We start from the raw sequence: 10653 nt of genomic DNA, 5'->3' as shown, positions 1-10653 counted from the left end.
TCTCCATTTCCATTCGTTTTATAAAGACCTAATCGAGAAGTTCGCTGCTATAAATTGGTGTATTAAAAATATAAGTACATTTAAGTGATTAAATACCAAAATTTTTCTCGAATTTTCATAAAAGTCTGGAAAACGGTTTGAAGTACGATTTTTAGATTACACATATTGTATTCTGAAGTAGATGATTTTATTGTGAATGCTTTTTATCTCAACTGAAATTATAATACTTTTTTACACTACAAAGTGCCCAGAATATGCAGTTTAGAGACGCAGAGTAAAAATTATTCAGTCAGATTAGAAATTTTTGCAAAGCCACAAAATTAATCATAATTAAACGCCTGTAAACCCACCCATCATACAATTTTCACCTCTTAAATCTAATTGCAAAAATGTTTTCAGTATTTTTGTTTCCTCTTGTTAATCACAAGCTCTTCGATCTCTGCCGTTTCATCCGTCCTAGAATACACTTGTTGAGAACTGCTTGCGGGGGTGTGTGGATGTTGTACAGTGCGCGACGCCAGCGTCGTGACGCCAGATTTTAGCCAGTGGTTCCGGGACTTCGATACGGTAATCATACGCCGCTCCGGTGACGATTAAGCGCGTGCTTTCCTGAGATCGCAGGAATATTGACTGAATCAAATTTAGTGGGTGGTCTAAAAGCAGTGCTGTTTGCATGGATCATCACGGAAACTGGGTAATTTTGAATTTATAGCTTGCTTGTTTCCATATTGCGGTGGAAAAATTTAAGCTATGCTAATATTATGTTTAATGTGGTACTTAAATGAAAGGACGGATCTCATGACTAGCGAGCTTTTGCTTGTTTTGGGACGAATGTTTGCTGTCGGATTGACATTAGTTGACCTAATAAAAGGAATTTTGTTAAATGACCTTCTATAAAAGTGTTCATAACTAAAGCAACATCCAAAATTCTACGTTTAATGTTATACATAAAACTTTTCAGAGATTGTCTTTACTACTTATTCATATTTCAACTTATATTTATATATTGAAATAGCAAGTAAATTTCGCTCATTAATTTTTCTCTCTCCATCAATGGCGTTAAAAGAAACAGAACAAATTTAAAGATTGAACACAAATATTGCGCATCTTCTTTCAAAATCGTATGTTAAATTCGTCCTAACGTTGGTATGAAAGTAGCGTTGTCTTATAATGCGTTAAACGTTTCTCAACATGACTTTTTTATAATTAGAAAAGACTCAATTAGATATTAGTATTTTCGTCTATCTAAATGAATATTCTAGCCAAGGTAAAAGTTTGATAGTTGAATAGTACAGTACATACAGTGGCGTTTTGTAAATTCAGGTGATGCACACATCTATTTATTCCCTTTTAAAAGCTAATTTAATAATTTGACAATAATTGATCCGCATTAAAATTTATTAAATACGTGGCATCATAAAATGTGAAATATTTCATTAAAAATACATTGTTCCTACATTTTAAATGCAACACTGAAATATTGTTCTGTTACTTTTTAAATAACATTTATTGAAGCAATTTCAAAACTCAATACTTTTGTTAAAGAGAAAGCATGTAAAATCAACATTAAATATCCATAGCAGCTCCTTTGCATCTTGCACTATAAATGATATGGGAATTCAAGCACCACGAATATTTACTGCATTCTCCATTTAAAAGCATTATTTGAACTGTTATTGTTCCTTTCGTCTTATATTTCGTTTTAAAGTAAGCCCAAGGGGAGGCAACCAATATGGAGGAAAATTTAAACGTAACCATTATCAGTAAAAATGTTGAAATAATGATGAACCGCTTGCACCAAATTCACTGAGGAAATCCACTTGCAAAACATTTCCGATATTATGATTCTATCAGGTAACGTCCTAAAACTCTCAGGGTAACTAAAAATTAGCAATTTGCCTATAAAGTCGTTTTAATTTTTATTCTTTACTTATTTTTATGATCCCTGCAGTTTGAAATCTTCCAAAGTCAAAGCTATTGACTCTCTATGTACCGTGATCTTTGATCGGCTTTATACCTTTATTGCATAATCTAAATTGCAAGAGGTAAAGTGCAAATATTAAACACAGTTGTCCATTTATCGAGCGCAGTGACCAACTCAAATATTGAATCAGGATAATTCGCTTATGCAATTAGTAATAATAATTATGTCATACTCGAAATGTGACAACTTTTGACCAGTTTGACCAGTGATATTTGTATACTTACATCTTGGATCACTCATAAACTGGCTGTTAACGACATTCAGGGTCCCCTATATTTCACCCCTTTGTGCTCTCAAGGTCGAGTAGTTCGACCAAAACAAGAAGCTATTATTTGAAGTAGTTCATATGTAAACATTTGATTGAACCGCGTAGTTTCTTTGATTTCAGATTCTTCTTTTTTTTGGATTCTGAGTCCGGTTTTTCACACTTTTTGAACAGGTGGAACGTTTAGTTTTTAGATCCTCTTAGTTTTCAAATTTTTATAAATATTGTACAAAATTGGAAAACTTGAAATTAGAGTTGAGTTTCTATTTCAGTTCTCGTAAAGTAATTTAATTTTTACGTTGTCAAGTTTTCAGAATTGTACTTTTAAAGTTTTATCTCAGGTTTCAAGATTATAAAACTATGGGAATAAAATCTAGTAATTTGGAACGATGTAGAAATTTATGAAAACATTAAGAATTATTGGGAAACTGAGTGAGGAAAATTGGAGTTAACAGAAAACTTATGAATAATGAGAATTTCTGAACTAAAATCTAAAAAAACTACAACAAAACATCCAAATAGAAACTTTAGAATGTATTTTTTTTTTTTTTTGTAAAACCTGTTTATTCTGTTTTTACATTGGGAGAATGAAGTGAATCTGCGAAAATAAATATGTTTATAAGTAACGACAACAATGTATCAATAGATGTGTGGAAAATTTGAAATTACTCTAATTTAAAATCTAGTTTGTTTTGAGTTTGACTTTCTTTGCAGATGTACGACCGAATCTGTGATTTACAGATCGAGTTCTAGGACGTCCTGTAAATGCTTTGAACTGATCACCCGTTTTCTGAGTGTTCAAACTATTGTTAGCATTCAGTTCTATTTTTTTGTTTTTTTCTAGTTTTCAACATTCTTAATTTTCTGGAATCCCCAAACTCTCTAAACCTCACCTTCCTTCATTTTTTATATTGTAGGACTAAGTGCTTTGAATCAATAAAAGAACTTATTTGATTTTAAAAATTTAAGTTTCTATCATTGCACCAATTAAGTATCTTCATGCTTAAATGCGTAAAATAAATCGAAAAACTACCAAGTGGAGTGCTCAGAACAAATGTAGGTAGGAAAGGCCCTAATTGTGTGATAGGTTTTTATATCAATAAAGTTGCTATGGACATTGATGTATATAATATGAACTTGGCAAATTGAAGAGCCGTTTTTTTCTGAAAAATTTCAATTATATTTATTCTAGTATGTTTTTGTTTTTAGTTAAGGTATGGGATTAATAGTCAATTATCCAAGTGTTTAGTTTTGATTGAATTTTTTATTGACTATATTTTTTTAAATTTTTTGTCCTGTTAGAAATAGGAAATAAAAATTTTAAAATAAAACGAACTAAAAATGAAAAAAAATGCAAAACAAAGAACTTCTTGAATTGAATGATGTTTATTTTGCATAAAATTAATAACGTGTGATGATTTTAACAGTTTAAAAATCTGAAAAAATTAAATTTTACGGGGAAACGAAACAGACATAAATTATTGACGTTTAAAAAAAATTAAAATACAAAAAAATTGACAGCCCAAAAATGTCTAAGAACTTCGAATTTGAAAACGCAAAAATTGTAGAAACATTACTCTAAATCCAAAAAAGCCTAGAAACCAAAAACATAGCAAACTCAGAAAATTAAAATCCTGAAGATTTTAAGAAACTTAAGGAGTCAAGAAAAATCTATGAAAATCTAAACAGTTCTTAAAAAAATCTAAAATAAGTCAAAAAGATCCCGGAGTATCCTAAACGCAAACAAAACTGACGAATAAAAACACCATAAAAACTCTCCAAAAAAATTAGAATTTTCTACAGAATCCTAGAGAGACTCAAAAAACTAAAAAAAAACGTTAAAAAAATTACAAATAAGCCGATAGAATTCTGCAAAAATAAATGTAAAAATAAACTAAAAAAGGTTCGTATATAGAATTCTACAAATTTCTATATAAGCCCAAAACTGTCGATCAATTTCCATAGAATAATTAAAAGTGGCGGCCTATCTTAGCACTTCTGAAAAAATTCTAAAAAGAACCAATAGAATCGTAGTACATACATCCAGAATCCAATAAAAGCAAAATAACTGAAAAAACTAACCACACCACCACCACAAACGGAAAATTTTGGAACTCGATTTAGACTTTTAGAAAAACTAAGAGAATTCTGAAGAAAAAATACAACAGAATCAGAGAATTTTATAAAGTGATAGAAGTCTGAAGAATCTTGGCAAAAATTAGAATTTTCTGTAAAAATTCTTAAAACACCCGAAGAATCTTAAGACTCATCCATAAACATTTAACATTCCTAGTTCTGGTGTTTCTAATTCTTTGGATAAATGGAAGAAAAAAGCTCAATCATTTCAGAAAAATTCTAGAATCCTACAAAACTTAAGAAACTAAGGGTTTTGGATAAAATATTGTTTTATATTCAGGTGTAATAAGAATAATTCTAAGATCTTTACATTAAAAAACTATCTTAATGGGAAATTCTAAAAATCCGTGAGAGATTTTAATATTATGAGAGTTCAATAAATGCAAAAAAATACTTTTAGATAAATCTTTTGAAATTCCTAGTTCTACTTCTACTTAGAGGCTCAGTTTTTTGGGAAAACGCAAAACAAAAATCTTAATAAATTAAAAAAAAATTAAGAATCCTGAAAAATTCTAAACAATTCTTTTAGAACGAAACCAAAACAACAAAAATTGATGGAAATAAAAAAGAAAACGATATAAAAATTTAACAGCCTAAAAATGTTAAATTCTTAAGAATTGGTTTTGAAACTTATGAAATAAAAACTCCGAATTTAAAAATGCAAAAATTTTAGAAACAGTAGAACCAAAAGCAAGGTATTTTGAGTGAATGTAAATCCAAATAAAAACAGAAAAACCATAAACATGACTCAAACAATTAACGAATATCCTTAAAATTTTGAGAAACTTAAGGTAAGTCGAGGAGAATCCTATTCTAAAAAGACTAAAAAAATTCTGGAGTATCCAGAAACCAAAATAAAAACTGATTTGCAGGATTTGAAATTTTGTAATTTTTCTAGTTTCTAATTTCTAATTTGTAATCTGTTGGGCAATAAATGTACTTACAAATTTCGTTAATTACCGTTTTGAAGAAATTGTGCATCAAAATTATACTTTCTTGTGAGCTTAAAGCTAGGATTTTAATATGAGACTTAAACAGTGTCAGTCAGAGGACAACGATCCAGATAAAACTTCAGAGTCCATATATCCTGAAACTTTATCTTTCGAGTATTTATTTTTAAAAGTTTCCTAAAGCTAAAGTTTCGCTACACTCGTAATCTTCCTTCAGTGGATTCTTTTCCATAATTTGAATTTTTTGTCATTGATGACGTCTGATTCGCTATTTCAATTCAGCCGACCCTCCCTTTCAAAACATTTTCCATCCTTTACATTCACTTTTACTTGAAAGTAGTCCGAAGTAATTAACGAAATTGGAAATAACCCAAGCATCCAATCGACTCGAATATTCATGTCAAAAAGGTTAAAGAGGAAATTCAAAATTTTAATTCAAAGAAATAAATGAAATTTCCTCGATACAGTCGCCGTTCCAACTGTTTCTAATTTATACAATTTTGAAGGTGCCGTGTGTCAGACAATGCGGAATTTACATCCCGTGTATTGATTGGCACACGATTCCATTTAATTAAAAAATCCAAATCTCGACGCACAAACGAGGCCTACGTGCGTATTTCGCAACTCCTTGCAATTTCAAATTGGGACAACGCGTGGGTCGATTTATTCAGACATTCTTTTTAACAGTTTTGTTATCTTGGATCGCTGCGCTGGCAGAAGTTAAAGTTTAAACATCTCCCAGTCAAAATTTATTCCAAAGACTAAACAAATTTATAGCAATTACATCTTCTGTTCAATGTTCTGAGATATTTTTTCGACCCTAGCAAAATAAATTGGTATGCCTACGCATCTCCTTATTTGTTTTGACGTCTTAAACGTGAAACCTGAAGACCCGAGATAAGATTTCAAAAGTCCCAAATTAATTCTAATATAATGTAATATAAGACTATAATTTTTTCTTATCTCTGACAGCGCTGCGCAAATTGTTCTTTTCTCAACGCTGTTATCTCTGCCAAGATCTGATAACCTTAATTAACCATCTTATACATTTTACGCGATTCCAAAGTTGTTTTTGTCCGTCCGGATCGCTCTCAAAATAAGCAACAAAATTCGTTTACTGCTCACTTAATTGTAAAAAATCTTTTACTCGGAATTTAAAAAATATGTGATGTTGTTGCTGGTCTTGCCGGTGACAGGGTAATTACCCTTCATATTATCTCCTCCGATTAAATTGAATAAAATCTCATCCAAAATAAAAACGTAAATTGAAATCTTTCAGTTCCACGCCTTTCAGTTTCATCTAAGCCTTTGTTACGTCGGCTTGAATAACATGTGGCAGAATCATGCACGTATAATGACGGTATTAAAACTTTGAATTAGGTCATACAAGTTCGGTCTAGTATTAACGGGTGTTATTTAAGTTGTAATTAATTTTTATTGATAACGAACTGGAGCAACAGTGCCAAAACTCGCATTTACATCTGTTATTATTAAGCTTAATGATCTGATTCTACTAAACAGTAAATTTTCGTTCAAGATGCTTTGTACTCTTGGCGGCACCGAAATGTGAACGACTTTTTCGTTGTCGTGGATTTTTTTCTTAATTTCCATAATATAAATCAGCAATTTTGTTAAAAATCGAATATATAAATCTTAAATTAACCAAAACCATGAATGGTTGAATTGTTTGCTGCTTGATACTTTAAATAACCACCTTCTTTTAACTACACTTTCGTTCAGTTATTTTAATTAAATTTTTCGCTTAACTTCACTTATTTTTTTTTCACTCAAAATATAAATTCCAAGAATTTAAAATTAGTGGACACAACAGTTTGAACTTTTTACTTAACACATCAGATACTGAATACATAAAAAAGTAATTTCATAATTTGTTTTTGAATTTAAACTTTGTTAAGAAAATTTGTCACACTCGTGACAATATTTTAACAAAAGTTGGCAAAACTGGTTGAAATCTGTGGAGTTAAAAATTGATAATTTGTATACAAAGTAACAAATTGATAATGCAGTTTTTGCACTAATTAAAGTTAAAAGATATATTAGAGAAATACTGAAAATAAATGTCACGGGTGTGATAATTGTTAGATTGAACTTTCCAAATTTGATGATTTAAGGCTTAAACATGTACACACAGTTGGTTTTAACAACTCCTATTAAAATGCTCACATGTTAAAGAAACTCTGGATGTATGGGAGGCACAAATAAACGTATCGTTCACAGAAAGGTGATCAACAATTCTGCTAAGGATTTCTTCTTGAAAGCAAAAAATCAATTAATAATATAAATATTTTGTATACTGCTGAATTCAAAGTCAAAATATCTGAATCAACTAAGTAAAAATATTCAAGCAATCAATACCGAATATCCAACAATATCTAACAAGAAGTTAGTTTAGGGTGGATGTAGGTATGTCTAGGGGATATAAGTACACTCGACCAATTTGTGAAACCGAAACTGGGGGCTGTGGGCGCCTTCGCCTGTGTAAAATATAACTTACTTTGTTCAAAATGTTACAAGCATTAATAAAATTAGTCTTTCTGCTACATTATTTTCATTTTTTAGCAACGTTTATTTAAGAAGTTTTGCTTTGTCACGCCCGTTTCAAATGTATGTCACACCCGTTACAGTTTTCTAAAAAATACAGTGCACAATTGAATTGGTTATTCTAATTGCAAAGAGGCTTAAAATGTGTGCCTATAGTTCATATATTTGTGTAGTAAAGGAGAAGGAATCTGACTTTTGTGATTCCCAGAAATATGGAAAAATGTTAATAAAACAATAAATTTAATTTGTACGCGTCACACCCGTGACACCACAAATTAATTCGTTGCTCTATGATCTGCAATCGCAACTTAACAAATTTTATTTAGATAATTTGCAGCACTTTAACCTACCTCATCACAGTGTACTTCTGCTTGAAAAAGCTCTTAGTAGTAAATAAGTTAAAAAAATGTTGTCATTTTGTCACACCCGTGACATATGGAATTGCTGAAATCAGACTTTGAGCAGTGGCGTTCTTTTTTAATTTTTCTCTAAACATGTTATATTAGCAATACAACTTTTATTAATCAACAGCCACTGTTCTTAGCAACCGGTTTTCTTCAGATTTTGCAATGGCTTTTGATTTTTCGACTACAGTTCAATGTCTAGCAGATTTTAACTAATTACTCACATTAATTGTCATAAATGTGATTAGAAGTGCGCCTATGATTTAAAGTGAAAATTACGCTAGACAATTTGGCGTACACATTTCGTTGTCGTCAATAGAAATAGACCGAGAAAACGAACAGGAAGACCCATAGGCCAATTTTCGAAGCGCATTTTTACAGTACATGCATAAAAATCAAAATAAAAATATACAGGGTGTCCGGAAAGCGGCGCACCACCTTGAAAGGGGGTAATTGGGTGATCCCCTAGAGTACCAAAAAATGTAAAAAAAATCCAGATTTTCTGTTTTCGCAGGAGGACCAAAAGAAAATTAGGAAAATGCAAAGCCATAGTAACGTTGCTGTTGTTGGTTGGCGTTAGTCAGGCCGGCTCATGAACGAGTAATGTAACTATGGTTTCACGTGAACGATGCCACACTGATCGAGATTGTTGATTCAAAAATTTTGTTAACAGTTTTCAGGCATTTCTTACAAGATTTTTCCGATTTTGTCCTTTAAAAAAAATGTCCTTTAGATAACAAATTCATTTGAACCTAAAATTATTGCTCAGAAATCGTTAATTTTGGCATTAAACTTTTACTCTTCAATCCCTCATATCTCGAAAAATTGAAGACACGGATTTTTTTAACATTCTTCCGGTGATCCAAGGCATTGTCCGATGATACAGTTTTACGGTGGTGCGCGACTTTTCGGACATCCTGTATGTATATGTATGTATAGCTAATAAATCGTAATAGTCTGGAGACACAATTTTATTTGGCGTTTCGCCCCACAGCACTGCACGGTGCTAAAACTGTCATCCGACGACTATCTAATCTAGGAAATAATCCTTCATGTACACATTGTTAGGAATCCTCATAAAGCTTATCGAAAAAAAGTTATAATTTGTGCTTTGAACACAACAGAACAGAAAGACAAGAAATAAAATAAACGTTTGTTTGGGCAAAACTCAAATTTTATTGAAAATCGTAGAACGCTTACTACTGGCTAATAATATAATAATAATAATTTTTAATAGTTCCTATAATTTAAGTACGGCCACCACGGTAATATAAAAATTTTCCTAGAAATTAATAAACTCTACCAAACTATTCTACATTCTAAATAAGATAGCATTTGTGCGCTCATTTGGCAACTATACGAAATTTTGACAATCACTATGCAAATCGCAAATAAATGGAATTTTCTTGACCTCTGCAAACTGCTCCTCTAGTGGCTATTCTCAAGTGATAAAATTTTCTTTTTATTGAAAGTTCTTTAGCACAATGGCTTTTTTGCGGGCGCTTTTGTATACCATTTTCTCAACAATTTTCACAATTTGAAAGAATTGTATTAAAGAAAGTAATTTTTGAGCGCAACGCGTTTAACTCATTTGGCCTGTAAGTTCGTCACTTATACTAAAATATTGTAATAAAATGTTAACATTTCACCTGTTTTTTAAGACACTCTGTTGCCCACTTTGACGTTTAACCAGTGACACCATTGACAGAAGTGACGGAACTAGTTCAAACACAGAAAATCATTTTGAAACACGGTGTACAGTACAGGTGTTCGGAAAGTCGCGTACTACCTTGAAGGAGAGTAACTGGAAACTCCGCTAGAATTAAAAAAAAAAGTTCAAAAAAATTCCACATTTTCGATTTTTGCAGTAGAACCAAAACAAAAAAAAAAGAAAAATAGTCAACTCTGTTGAACTGTGCACTTAATAACTCAAATTTCTAGTATTTAAACAGCTAGCTCAACTGGTGAAAATTTTGTTAGCACTTTTTAGAGATTTTTTACAGGATTTTTTCGATTTTTTTGCACTTCCACTTTTACGGAATATGTTTTATATCAAAAATGCATTGGAATATAAAATTAATGCACAAAAATTCTTAATTTTGGGATAACATTTTCACTTTTCAATCCATCATCTCTTGAAAAATAATAATTTTTTAAAACATGTTTTTCTGTTGTCTATAACATTATCCGATAATACAGTCTCACGGTGGTGTAGGTATGTACGACTTTTCAGACACTATACAGGGTCGGGCAACACTTGTGTCCACCCCAAAAATCGTCTTTAATTTTAAAGATAAAATTTTAAAAATTTGCATACGCTCACATTAGAGAAAGCTCTAGAAGCTGACGCAA

The 10653-nt window shown here is 31.1% G+C and overlaps 1 protein-coding gene across 2 annotated transcripts in view; it reads left to right on the top strand.

Moving 5' to 3' along the window:
- The first annotated feature begins 563 nt into the window (after positions 1-563).
- The window catches only part of LOC148178176 (glutamate receptor ionotropic, kainate 2), a 236670-nt gene continuing 226580 nt past the window's right edge, over positions 564-10653 (top strand). For both annotated transcript variants that reach the window (XM_088050839.1, XM_088050838.1), the window contains exon 1: positions 564-694. The gene's annotated coding sequence lies outside the window, so the exon portion shown is untranslated. The remainder of the gene's footprint in view (positions 695-10653) is intronic.

The sequence above is a fragment of the Gnatocerus cornutus genome, chromosome 2, assembly GCF_029298725.1.
Source record: "Gnatocerus cornutus isolate USDA-ARS CGAHR chromosome 2, icGnaCorn1.1, whole genome shotgun sequence".
In the NCBI taxonomy this organism is placed as follows: domain Eukaryota; kingdom Metazoa; phylum Arthropoda; class Insecta; order Coleoptera; family Tenebrionidae; genus Gnatocerus; species Gnatocerus cornutus.
Note: the sequence above shows the minus strand (reverse complement) of the source record. Positions and strands in the feature narration are given on the sequence as shown.